At 56.4% G+C, this 13,927-nt stretch overlaps 1 long non-coding RNA gene across 1 annotated transcript; it reads left to right on the forward strand.

Annotated features, from left to right (window-relative positions):
- Positions 1 to 1,319: 1,319 nt before the first annotated feature.
- Positions 1,320 to 3,183, forward strand: LOC135975830 (uncharacterized). Its single transcript, XR_010592887.1, has 3 exons — positions 1,320 to 1,726; positions 2,134 to 2,277; positions 2,829 to 3,183. It is a non-coding gene; the product is annotated as an uncharacterized LOC135975830 (long non-coding RNA).
- The last annotated feature ends 10,744 nt before the right edge of the window (positions 3,184 to 13,927 follow it).

The raw sequence follows: 13,927 nt of genomic DNA on the forward strand, positions 1-13,927 counted from the left end.
AGTTTATGTCAATAACGTCACACCTACTGAGAGCCAATCAGGGCCGAGATTAGAGCCAGCCAATCAGGGCTAGGCTAGGCCCTATATAATGGCTGCCCAGGAGAGCAGCAGGTAGTCTGTCCCAGAATTTCATGGGGGAAGGTCTGTCTCCAGAGCAGGAGACCAGCATCTCGGGCTGGGCAGTACTGCGTCTGGCCATCCGGTGGCCGAGACAAATTGTAACCGGCCCTTGAGACAAGGGGCTAGACTTTGGGGGTTGCGGTCGGCCACCGAGGCAGGTGCAAGGACTGTTGCTAACCCCCGCCCCTGGAATGGGGTGAGGATGGACTAGTGGGCACTGCTGGAGGGGCAGTGGCCTGAAGGGCAGGGTCAAGCAGTGAGCAACGCGGCTCCAGATGCCAACAGAGGACAAGAGACGGATGGGACGCTGCCAGCAGAGGGCGTTCCCCATCAACTGAGCTAATTCCCAGAGCGACCAGCGGGAGGTGCCATGCTGGTGAGTCCCAACCCCGTCAAAACCGCCCAGCCCTATTGTGGGCCCACTGCTACCCTGCAGACTCTGGTCAGGACCAGACTGGGCCAGCTGGAGTGGCCTCCCTCTGATTGGGAGAGCGAGAAGGGGAAATGGAGCCCCCTGGCACTCACAGAAACTCTCTCCCCTCTCTGTGGAGCAGGGTTCTTCCCTCTGCCCCCCAAGTTCCTTCATATGGGGCAGGACCTCTTTCCTTTGCACCCACTCCCCTCGGTCTACCCCCCCCTCATTCCCACTGCGCCCAGGCAGAGCTCTCCCTGCCCCATATGGTGCAGAAAAGCCCTTGTGTCAGGGCCACAGCCCCACTGGAGCTCGGAAAGCTCCACTTTTGAGGAGGTGGGGGTGGGACAGAGGCTCAGGGCTAGCTTCACCTTCTGCCCTTTATTCTCCCCTTGGCCCTTCTATGGGGTCTCTGGGTGTGACAGGAATAGGAGCCTCCTTCCAGCTGTCTTCCAGGCCCTGGGATCTGGCACTGCCTCCAGGACGGGCGCTTCCTGTAGCTGAGCCACGTCAGGGAGCAGTGGGGACAGGTCACCTCGTCCCAGCAATGCCGGCTCTCAAAGAGGCTTAGATGGAAGACCCCAGTCCCTCATGGAGGTAAGAGCCATTTACTCCTTGGGGCGTGTGGGTCTCTTGGGGGAGAAATGGCATCCCCGATGCATAGCCTGGCTGGGAGCTTTCCCTGTCCCTGGATCCCAGCCCTGGTACAGAGCCCTGTTTCTCATCATGATATCCTCCTTTTATTCTCAGAGGCGGTGTCCAGGATCCTGGAGAACGTTTCCTGCTGCAGGAGGTTTGAGCGGGGAGAGATCACTCACTGTCACGCCCCAGGGGTCTCCAACCCGGGTCTGCAGGGTTCATGGGAGCAGCCACACTCCAACCCTCCACCTGGAAGCCTGCCAAAAATTGTTTACCTCGGACCCATGAAGTTCAGCCCCAGTTTGAGGCTCCACTCCTGAGGTCCTATTGGAGGAGTCCCAGGAAAGCTCCCTGGCCCTGCGTAAGACAGCAGCAGGAACACGAAGCTGACTGAACACCAGGCCTGCTCCCGGTTCTGGACCGTGTGCTGCCTGGTTCTGCTGCCGCTCCCCTGGCTTGATTTCCTGGCATCTGAGTTGTGGTGGTGATCACAAGTTTGTCTTTTGCTGCTGATCTTCCAGTCTCCTGACCTGGCTGACTCTCCACTCCTGTCATGTGAGTGTGGACTCTGGCTCTGACCAGTAGGTCTGGCTGCCCTTGACCCAGCCGTGACATGGACTTTGGTACAACTTCTCCAATGCCCCTTTCTGATCTCCAGCAAGATACACCAGTCCCTTGGCTCCCAAAGTCCCAGTTGCCCGCTATTCAAGGGCTGAGGGGTAGTGCTTGTATCGCCCCACCCCAGCTGCTTTTCCTAGGGGAATCTCCCTAGAGCAGAGGAGAAATCTGCTCTTCTCTTAGGATCAGTCCCACCCTGGCCTCAGCTCGGCTACTTTGTTGACCTGGGGTCAGGCACCCCTTTTGAAGCCCTTAGCGTGGGGGTGGAGGTGGGAGCAGAGGCTGAAGCTCCAGCAGTTTCCACCAAAGAACAGCCCCCCCCTGTCTTTCTATGGTCCGGCTAGGGCTCCCCATCCATCCTGGAGCTGAACACCAGATGGGAGCTGATGGATTGTCCTTGGTGGGCCATCTTCTTGTGTCTGATGAGAGGGCCAGGAGCAGATGCACCACGCCTGGCCAGGACCGGGCTAAACAGCCTGTAATGCTAGGTGAGTCAAACCATGGCCACAATACAGACCCCCCTGGGCATCCATGGGGACTGAATCTGGGCCCTTCATAACCAAGAGCACAACTCATTCCAACTTGAGTCATGATGCTGGTGACCCCTGCCAGCCCCTCTGAGGGGCGGGTCAGTATTATCCCTGTTCGCTGGGGCATAGGGATAGAAAGCAACCGGCTGCAAGGTCACACACGACGTCCCTGATGGAGGCAGGAAGGAAGCGTGGGACTGATACCAGTCCAGCTCCAACCACTAGACTCCACCCATTTCCAACGTCAGAGAACCCAGGAGCCCTGACTCTGACACTAGGCCTTAAATGACAAGACCAACCTCCCTCCCACTCAGGAAGCCATAGAAGGGACCATCTGCTGAGCTCCCCTTGGCAATGCCGCTGTCAGAGACCATGGCTAGTGGGTGCCAAGTGCTTGAGCAGGGAACTGCTTGAGAGCCTCCTAGAGACTCGCAGGTGTTTGACTGTGACCCTCAGGGAGCCGTGGCAAGAGACTCTCCGGCTCTAACAAAGGGTTTCTGTTCTCCTAGACAGTCAGCCCGTGAGGCCAGTTTGCAGAATGTGGAAGAGCCCTTTGGCGAGGCTTTGGAGGATTTACCATGAAGGTAGCAGCAGCCGCAGTGCCTGGGTCCCCATGGGCCAAGCCTCAACTCCTGCCAATCCAGGCTAATCTCCCGCTGCTCTCAGTGGGGCTTGGCTTTAGCTGCTGGGCCTGTGAGCCTAGCCCAGGGGTCTCAAACTCCAATGACCACGAGGGCTGCATGAGGACTAGTTCATTGGCCCGAGGGCCGCATCACTGACACCCCTCCCCCCTCGCTGCCCGAGGGCCTGCCCCCAGAGGGGGCAGGAGGGGTGTGGCAGGGGCTCAGGGCGGGAGTTGAGGTGCAGGGGGCCCAGGGCAGGGAGTTGGAGGGGTGAGGCAGGGGGTGCAGGGTGCAGTAGGGGGCTCTGGGCAGGGGGTTGGGGTGTGGGGTGCAGTAGGGGTGAGGGGTTCAGACAGGGGGCTCAAGGTAGGGAGTTAGGGTGCAGAAAGGGTGTGGGATGTGGCTGGAGGCTGAGGGCAGGGAGTTGGGGTGCAGAAGGGGGTTGAGGTGCAGGTAGGGGGCTCAGGGCAGGGAGTTGGAGGGGTGAGGTAGGGGGTTGGGGTGCAGGCAGTAGGTTCAGGGCAAGGGGTTGGGGTGCAGGGGGCAGGAGGGAGTGCGAGGTGTGGCAGGGGGTTGGGGTGCAGGCAGGAGGTTCAGGGCAAGGGGTTGGGGTGCAGGGGGCAGGAGGGAGTGCGAGGTGTGGCAGGGGGTTGAGGTGCAGGCAGGGGGCTCAGGGCAGGGGGTTGGGGTGTGGGGTGCAGGAGGGAGTGTGAGGTGTGGCAGAGGGTTGAGGTGCAGGCAGGGGGCTCACGGCACGGGGTTGGGGTGCAGGATGGCATTGGGCTGTGGCCTGGAGCTGCTTACCTAGAGAAATAGCCCCGCAGGCCGCGTGTTGGAGACCCCTGGCCTAGGCCGAGCACTCAGGGATTTCCATCAGCCTGCTCAATGGCAAATGCAGCCCCCCAAAGAAGGGAAGAAGAATGGAAGTGAAAGAGTAAAGCTGGACCATCCGCTGAGCTGCTGCACTCAAGTGAGCAGAGCCGGGGCGAGAAGAGGGAGAACTCGAAGGTGGCTGGCGGCAGTAGGGAGGAGAAGCAGTTTGGGAGCCAGGAGAGGAGAAATAAATAGTTAATGACAAATGCTGCCGGCTCTCTCTTGTGTGCTGAAGGGTTGAAAAGGGGTCTCTTTACTATCAGGCTAAACTTTAAAATAGCTGTGTACGGGGGGGGGGGTCTATAAAGGTAAGAGGTCGCTCTAGGGGGGGGTCTATAAAGGTAAGAGGTCGCTCTAGGGGCTTGAAGTCCCAGATTCTGGGGCTATTGCCTCCTTCTACCAGCTGATCTCAACCCAGCAACTTCCTCAGGTGGTAGCAGTAGTGAGCTCTTGTCCTCCTTTGCTGGACTAGCCACCAGAAAAAGGACATGATCCATGTGGCCAAGGAAAGAGAGAGGCAGTGTTGCCTGTTACCATGGCTCTTGTGGGGGAACACGGCAGGTTACGCTGGACTAGGTAGGAGCCACATGTCTCTAAACTTGCACCTCCCGAGGCTCTAGAGACTTCGCTCCCGATCCCAGAGCGTCCTCAGAGTCCTAAAGCACCAGATGGGTTCTGGCCTCTCCCCCCACCTCAGCAGTCCAGAAAAAGTGATTTGTAGACATGTTCTGTGTCCTCTCCTGCCACACTCCCCTGTTGGCAACTAATGCAGTCACAGAGTCCAGGCTCGGTGACAGGCATTGCTCTGGGCTGGGACAAGCAGGAGAACGTGAGCTGCAATGGATCCCCCTGTGCGTGGGCTGAATGGGCAACCTCTCTCCTGCCATCTCTGCTTTCCAGCCCACAGGCAGTAAGGAGAAGGTGATGGACTTACCCCAAAGGTGGGGGTGGGAAGAAGCAGAGTGAAGAGGAGATCAGAGCGCCATCCTATAGCATTCCTCCTAGAGTCTCTCCAACCACCACCTGGCTCCTTCCGGCTGTAGGCCGCGGCCCCTAGGTTCCACAGGGACTTTCTGAATTAACCCTCTAGAAAGCTGCCTCTGGCTTCCTACAAGCTCTCACGTGGCCCTGTCACGGGAGGTAAGGAATAAGGTCCTGCCTCCCGCAACTGCTTGGGGGAATCCTCTCCGAGAATCAGTGCAGGGCTTTATGCAGCTCAACAAACAGATCCCTTTGTGTGGTGTTGTCAAGAAGCTTCACCCCCCGCTTGGCAGCTCTTTTTAGAGCAACATTAACTCCCCCAGGGATTTCTGCCCTAAATGCTCCAGGCCTGAGGGAAGGATTCTGTGGAAAACAGGCCTTTCCCTTGCTCCAATCCAGGCTCTGCTGTTCTGATGCTGCAGAGGCTTGAGGGTTCCTGGAGAGCATGCTGCAACGCCAGCAATCCCATGGGGCCTCAGCCCTCGGGACATGTTCTCCTTCTCCCCCAGCACCGTGCAATGGAGGGAAGAAAGGGACACGGGAGATGGTGGTGTGTCTCACTGCAGGATGGGTTATCCGTAAGCCAGGAACACCAGTGTGGATGCAGGGGAATGCTGTGCTGTGGTGTATGTGCCCTGCAGGATATCACTCGTGAAGGGAAGCAACACTGCTCTTGGCAGCGGAATCTGGGCAATAAGGAAGAGGAGATGGAAATTCTCCCTGGGGAGGGGAAATGGGGAAACCCGGGGGGACGATGGGTATGTCGCTGGTTACAGCCCACTGAGGTAGGGGAGAGAGGATACAAAAAGTGGTGGGCAGGGAGGTGGTTCTCAAACTCTGGGTCAGGACCCCAAAGTGAGTTACAACCCCATTGTAATGGGGTCACCAGGGCTGGCTTAGACTTGCTGGGGTCTGGGGCCAAAGCTGAAGTCCGAGCCCCCCTGACTGAGGGGGAAGCCAAAGCCCGAGGGCCTCAGCCCTAGGCAGTCAAGCTCGGGTTGCAAGCCCCTTGTCTGGGGCTGAAGCCCTTGGGCTTCGATTTTGGCCTCCCCACGCAGGGTGGGGGGATTTGGGCTTTGGCTTTCCCCCCACACCCAGGGTCGGGAGGGCTCAGGCTTCGGTCCCCCCTCCTGGGGTCGTGTAGTAATTTTTGTTGTCAGAAGGGGGTCGGAGTGCAATGAAGTTTGAGAGCCCCTGCATTAGACACATCATTACCTGTTTTACGTTCTTGGTTATTGAGAACCCCGGACCTCGAATGGATAGGGATCAAGCTGCTACTGACACAGCCCAGCAGGTGAACCGGTGGGGGGCTGGCACCATTCACTGAATCCAAACCAGAGAGCAGGAAATGTTTCTCCTTTTGCACCTGTCTATGACTTGTGGGAAGAAATTAGGTTAGCCCGGGGGACTTCCTACTGGGAGACAGACAGGGGCGGTCTCACGTAGCCAGGAGTAAATCGTCCTTGGCCATTTAAAAAAATTATAGATACTTTTCTAATACAAAGTTTTGTGCCCAACTAGGAGTGACTCTATTGTGGGCCTCCTTGTGTTGGATAAAGATGAACTGATCACTGGACTGGATGTCCGTGGTTGCTCTGGGGCCAGTGATCATGACTTGACTATTCAGTAAGGACCAGTATCCTTACTGGTTTTGGAACAAAGTGATAAATGAAACAGCAATAAGTCACCTGTCCTTTAAATCAGCTTCCACACCAGATGCCTGGAGGAGAGCTAATATGACACCAATGCATAAAAAAGGCTCCAGAGATGCTCCTGGCAATTACAGGCAACTAAGGCTAACTTCAGTACCAGGCAAATTGGGTGAAATTATAAAGAGCACAATTATTAGACACATAGATAAACATAATTTGTTGGGGAAGAGTGAACATGGTTTTTGTAAAGGGAAATCATGCCTCACGAATTTACTAGAATTCTTTGAGGGAGTCAACAAGCATGTAGATAAAGGTGATCCCGTGGATATAGTGTACTTAGATGTTCAGAAAACATTTGAGAAGGGCCCTCCCTTGGCTCTGAAGCAAAATGGGATAAGATGGAAGGTCCTCTCTGGGATATGTAACTGGTTCAAAGGCAAGAAAGAAAGGGTCTGACTAAGTGGTCAGTTTTCAGAATGGAGAGAGGTAAATAGTGGTGTCCCCCGGGGCTCTGTACTGAGACCAGTTCTGTTCAACATACTCCTAAGTGATCTGGAAAAAGGGGTAAACAGTGAGGTGGCAACATTTGCAGCTGATACAAACCAACTCAAGTTAGTTAAGTCCAAAAGAGAGTGCAAAGTGTGACAAAGGGATCTCACCAAACTGAGTGACTGGGCAACAAAAAGGCAGATGAAATTCAATGTTGATAAATGCAAAGTAATCAATTACAACATGTCAGGGAAGATTCTAGGCATCAATGATCTGATCTTTGGGTTGATGGCGGTAAACAGATTCCCATAAGGCTCCCTCTCTCCCCTTTCTGCTCCTGCATCCTCTGCAAACTTTCGAAGAGGGATGCCTCGTGATGGCCTTTGCTCATGGGGATGTTGCGTAGTGGTCAGGGTTTCGGCCTTTTTGGGGGGAAGGGCGCAGCAGATGGTGGGGGAGCCCAGGGCCTCCCACTGGGCTCTGACCCAGGCTATTCTGGGGCAACTGTGACGTTATTGACATAAACTGGGACCGTATAGATCATTGTTGCAACCAAGGTCCTGTAGTGGCACCCAAATCTTGTATAAAGGGGGTCAAATGGGGTGTCTAGAACAAGGTTATGGTTTACTGGTTATGATCACGCTGTCTATATGTGTGTATCAGTTTTGTAGTTGAAGTTATGAATATTGGCTCTATACTGTCTGTATGGCAAACCTATGCTATGCTTCTGGGTGACATCCCAGACAAGCTGAGATTAGCTCTGCCTAGCCTGCTTGATGGCCCATTAAGGACCATCAGCTATACAATGGACCCATTGAGAGAAGACAGATATGCCTTGTAACTCAGCAAAGTATGCAGGGACTGGCCCATGTGACTCCAGACTCCATTTTGCTGTAATTTTCCACAGTAAGAACAAAGAGGTGTTCTTACACCTGGAAAAGACTATATAAGGCTGATGCCTCATCTCCATCTTGTCTTCAATCCTGCTTCATACCTCTGGAGGAACTTTGCTACAAACTGAAGCTCTGAACAAAGGACTGAGGACCCATCCCAGCGGGGGATGTATTCCAGAGACTTGATTTGAACCTGCAGTTTATTCCATCGCTGCTGCAAGCCTGAACCAAGAACTTTGCCATTACTGTATGTAATTGATTCCATTTAACCAATTCTAACTCTCATCTCTATCTTTTTCCTTTTATGAATAAACCTTTAGATTTTAGATTCTAAAGGATCGGCAGCAGCGTGATTTGTGGATAAGATCTGATTTGTATATTGACCTGGGTCTGGGGCTTGGTCCTTTGGGATCAGGAGAACCTTTTTCTTTTACTGGGGTATTGGTTTTCATAACCATTTGTCCCCATAACGAGTGGCCCTGGTGGTTATACTGGGAAACTGGAGTGTCTAAGGAGATTGCTTGTGAGACTTGCGGTTAGCCAGTGGGGTGAGACCGAAGTCTTAGTCTGGCTGGTTTGGTTTGCCTTAGAGGTGGAAAAACCCCAGCCTTGGGCTGTAACTGCCCTGTTTTAGCAATTTGTCCTGAGTTGGCACTCTCAGTTGGGTTCCGCCAAAACCGCATTGTCACAGCAACACAAGGGGGTGACCCTTCCTAGCACCCCGCTATTGTCCAAAGTTCGCAGTTTATCACAGGAAGCTCTGAAGGGTGCGTGGCAAAGGGGAGTCATGCCATGGGGCGGGGGGTTGCAGAGGAGCAAGGGGGAGTCATGTCATGGTGTCAGGGGTTGCAATGGGGCCGGTCCCGCCCGCTCACCTGGAGGTGAAGACCTTGGAGCAGCTGACGGAGGGGCTCAGGTCGCACATGGCCCGGTACCCGGGGTCCCGCTCCCGCGAGCTCTCCACGTGCAGCACGTACACGGAGAGCGCCAGCCCCAGCGCGCACAGCACAAACCGCAGTGCCCGCTCCCAGCCCGGCGCCGCCATCGCCTACTGCCACCTCGCGCAGGGCATGGGTTCGCCCCCACTGGCCCGCGCACCTGCCAATCAGCAAACGGCTCCAGCCCATTGGCTGCCCCTTCAGGAGGTGGGATGGCGGACGCAAGGGATTCTGGGACTTGTAGTTTTATTTACCAGTGGAGGAGAAGGGGGAGCTATGGTGCTTATGGGGAGGAGTCTAGTGCTTGGACCAGAGCCCTGGAGTAGCAGGGGGCTCCGGGGGCTATTTAAAGTGCCGGGGCTCCAGCTACCTCTGCTGCCTCGGTCCTCTAAATAGCCACGAGAGCCCCACAGCTTCCCCAGGGCTCCGGCAGCTATTTAAAGGGCCAAGGTGATAGAAGCAGGGGGGCCCCTGCCCTGCCTGCAGCCAGCCCCTGCTGCACCCCCTGCCCTGCCTCCAGCCCCGCACCCCCTGCCCGTCTCCAGCCAGCCCCTGCCTGCAGCCAGCCCCTGCTGCACCCCCTGCCCGCACCAGCCCCGCACCCCCTACCCTGCCTGCAGCCAGCCCCTGTCTCCAGCCAGCCCCGCACCCCCTGCCCACAGCCAGCCCCTGCTGCACCCCCTGCCTGCAGCCAGCCCCTGCTGCACCCCCTGCCCGCACCAGCCCCGCACTCCCTACCCTGCCTGCAGCCAGACCCTGTCTCCAGCCAGACCCGCACCCCCTACGCCCACCAGCCCCTGTCTCCAGCCAGCCCCTGCCTGCAGCCAGCCCCGCACTCCCTGCCTGCAGCCAGCCCCTGCTGCACCCCCTGCCCTGCCTGCAGCCAGCCCCTGTCTCCAACCAGACCCGCACCCCCTGCCCACAGCAAGCCCCTGCTGCAGCCCCTACCCCAGCCAGCCCCTGCCTATAGCCAGCCCCTGCTGCACCCCCTGCCCTGCCTGCAGCCAGCCCCTGTATCCAGCCAGCCCCACACCCCCTGCCCGCAGCCAGCCCCACACGCCTTGCCCTGCCTCCAGGCAGACCCTACCTCCAGTCAGCCCCTGCCCTGCCCCTGCCCTGCCTCCGGCTAGCAATGTATGTAATATATAATTTTAATTTTATTTATATAGTTATGGAAAGTAAATAATACATGGAAGAAATGAAGGGGGGGGGTTACGTGTTTTTTTTTAATCATCCCTGTCGGGGCCCCGCCTAAAATGTTCAAATTGGGCCCCACACTTCCTAAAGCCAGCCCTGCATACAGTAATGGCAAAGTTCTTGGTTCAGGCTTGTAGCAGTGATAGAATAAACTGCAGGTTCAAATCAAGTCTCTGGAGTACATCCACAGCTGGGATGGGTCATTCAGTCCTTTGTATAGAGCTTCCTTTTATAGCAAAGTCCCTCCAGAGCTATGAAGCAGGATTGAAGACAAGATGGAGACGAGGCATCAGCCTTTTATAGTCTCTTGCCGTGTGGTCTTTGCTTTCTTTGTCCCAAGAACACTCTATCCAGCATGTGGCATAGAAAAACCTTAGAGTTCTGTCCATAAGCAGGTTCCTGCATGCCTTGCTGGGTCACAAGGTGTATCCACCTTCTCTCAATGGGTCAATTGTATAGCTCATGGGCCTTAGTGGGCCATCAAGCAGGCTAGGCAGAACTAACACCAACTTGTCTGGGGTGTTCCCTGGAAGCATAGCACAAGCTTGAAATACAGACAGTATAGAGCCAATATTCAGAACGTCAACTACAAAACTGATACACATATACAAATAGCATAATTATAATCAGCCAATCAGAACCTCTCCATAGACCCCTTCCATGACAACCTTTATACAATATTGGCTGCAAATATATAACAGTGGTCACAACGGTGATCTATACAGTTACAGATTATGTCAGTAGCGTCACAGGAGGTGACACGGCATCAGTGAGACCGATATTGGAATACTGCATCCAGTTTTGGTGTCCTCCTTTGAAAAAGATGTTGTGAAATTGGGGCTGGGGCAGCAAAGAGCCACCAAATGTTCTGAGGGCTGGAGAAAAATGCCTTCTAGTGAGCGATTGAAAGAGCTCAACCTGTTTAGCTTATCAAAAGAAGATTGAAAGGTGACTTCATTGAAGTGTTGAAGTGCCTTAATGGAGAGATTTCAGAGTAACAGCCGTGTTAGTCTGTATCCGCAAAAAGAAGAACAGGAGTACTGTGACGAACTGGGCCTGTTCTTACTGTGGTGTGTGAGTGCTGACAGGGGAGTGTGGCTGGATAGTCTGCATTGGGGGATGGGAGTCTGAGTCTGCCCGAGGGCGAATACCTGGGCGTGTAGCATGGGAGCCCAGGAAGGGGTTTGAGGCCAGGTGACTCCTTGGCCTGGGAAACTGAACAAAGGCTGTGGGAGGGGTCGCTGAAGGCAGAGTGCTGGAAGCGAGCTGGAGAGATGGCTGGGAGGCAGAGATGGCTCTGACCCCCCCCCCAAAGGGGGGTGGGCTGGGATGCCCTGGGACCCCAAGCTGGACTTAACTGAGGGGGTCCTGTTGTCTGGGCCTGCAAGACCTGTCTTGGACTGTATTCCTGTCATCCAAATAAACCTTCTGCTTTACTGGCTGGCTGAGAGTCATGGTGAATTGCAGGAAGCCGGGGGTGCAGGGCCCTGAGTTCCCCAATACTCCGTGACAACTGGTGGCAGCGGCGGGATCTACTGTACCCCATGGACGGCGCTTCCTGCAGTAAGTGACTGGGGATCAGTAAAACGAAGGGGGATTGACAGGAACCAGGTGTGCTGAAGAGTGAGAGATGGACGGTTATTATCCCTGGGAGTGTGTGACCAGCGAGAAGGACTTTTGCAGTAACAGGGTCCCCCGGGGGGATCGCAGCGAGTGGTCCCAGGGGCGGAGGAGTCTGCAGCTCGACCCTGGCAGAGAGGTGGTGACTTCGAGAAGGGCTGGCACACTAGGGGTCCCCCTGGGAACTGTGGGGAGCTGTGAGCACACAGGCCGGTGAGTGGCCAGCAGGAAGATGTATGCCAAGCGGCTTAAGAGCGACCTGGTGGAGCTGTGCAAGCAGAGGGGGCTGCGCAGTGGGAGGCTCACCAAAGAATAGCTCATTGCCCGGCTGGAGGCGGAAGATCGCGCGAATGAACTGATCCCTGTGTCTCAGGGAAGCAGCCTGGCAAATGCAGCGCAGGCCCCAGTGTCTGTCCCAGCTGGGAGTGGTCAGCCGGCTGCTAAGGGCTTCCCGAGACCCCTCCTTCCTATGCCTAGGGGAAGGGTGGGGAGGAGCCCAGCAAATACCGAGGACGCCGTGACCCCCCCGGCCAGCAGGGGATCCTCCCGGCGAAGCTCGCCGGCCAGCAGAGAACCCTCCCGGCGACGTTCGGCATCCGTGGAGCGGAATTGGCTGGAATGGGAGAAAGAGCTAAAACTGAGAGAGCTGGAGGATCGTGAACAACAGAGACAGCATGAAGAGAGACAGCATCAGCATGAAGAGAGACAGCGTCAGCATGAACGGGAGGAGAAAGAGAAACAGAGACAGGAGAATGAGAGACAGCGTCAGCATGAACTGGAACTGGCGAGATTGAAGGGCAGCGAACCCCCGGCTGCGGTGAGTGAGGGGGGACCCAGGACTGCACGGAGCTTTGATAAGTGCATCCTGGCCCCACGCAAGGAGGGGGAGGACATGGATGACTTCCTGGAGGCCTTTGAGACGGCCTGCGAGCTGCACCGGGTTGATCCCGCGGACAGACTCCGGGTCCTTACCCCCTTACTGGACCCCAAAGCCGTGGCATTGTACCGCCAACTGGAAGAGGCAGAGAAAGGGGACTACGAACTATTCAAAAAGGCCCTGCTACGAGAGTTTGGGCTGACTCCTGAGATGTACCGGGAAAGGTTCCGGAGTCAGGATAAAACCCCTGAGATCTCATATCTGCAACTAGCCGTCCGCATGGAAAGATACGCCAGCAAGTGGGCAGATGGGGCCCAGACGAAGGAGGACCTGGTCAAACTGCTGGTACTGGAGCAACTGTATGAGCGGTGCCCATCCGACCTGAGGCTGTGGTTGGTGGACAGAAAGCCAGAGAACCCGCGACATGCAGGCCGGCTGGCCGATGAGTTTGTAAAGAGCCGGTCAGGAGATAAAAGGGAGGAGTCCCAAAGGAACAGTCCCACCACAACGCAGAGAGAGAGTCACCATGGGACCTCCCCGTGGGAAAATACAGAAAAACCCCATCAGAGGGGAACATCCGGCGTCAGGGCCATCCGACCCACTCAAGGGGACCCATGGGACATGGGCTGCTACCACTGTGGCCAAAAAGGCCACATACGGGCCCAGTGCCCCAGGCTCAGGGACAGACTGAGCAGACCGAACCCACAGAGGGTTGACTGGGTAGAGACCCAGCCCGGCGAGAGGCAGCATTCCCAGGGAAGGGGAGCTGGCAGAGTACCACCTGCTAAGGAGGGAGGAGAGCTCCAGGCCAGCTCCTCTAGGGGGCTGGATGCTCCGGACTCAGGGTTTTTGGTTTATATGGTAGGCGCGGGGCTGTCCCTCCGGAGAGAGTACCTTGTTCCCCTGGAGGTGGATGGGAGGAAGGTCAATGGATACTGGGATACGGGCGCAGAGGTGACGCTGGCCCGGCCCGAGGTGGTGGCCCCAGATCAGGTGGTGCCCAACACCTACCTGACCCTGACGGGGGTGGGCGGAACACCAGTCAAAGTGCCCGTGGCAAGGAGGGCCCCAAGGATGTGGGGGTACACCCGTATTTGCCCACTGAGGTATTGATGGGGGGGGACCTGGAGAACTGGCCAATCAACCCCCAAAGGGCACTGGTTGTGACCCGCATGCAGAGCCGGCGAGGGGCACTGCGCCCTGGCCTTGGGGGGGGTGCCTTGCCTGAGGCGCAGGACCCTAACCTGGTGGGGAGGGAACGCCCAGGGACATGGCTCAGGGAGGCTGCAGCTTCAGACCCAGTGGGCGAGAAAGAGCAGGTGGCCATCCCTGTCCCAGCTGCTGAGTTCCAGGCCGAGTTCCAGAGAGATCCCTCAATGCGGTGCAGACCATGGGACGAGGTGGCCGGAAAAGGTTCCTGTGGGAGAAGGGGTTCCTGTACCGAGAATGGGCTCCCCCAGGGAAA

This window comes from Chrysemys picta, chromosome 15, assembly GCF_011386835.1.
Source record: "Chrysemys picta bellii isolate R12L10 chromosome 15, ASM1138683v2, whole genome shotgun sequence".
NCBI classification, from domain to species: domain Eukaryota; kingdom Metazoa; phylum Chordata; order Testudines; family Emydidae; genus Chrysemys; species Chrysemys picta.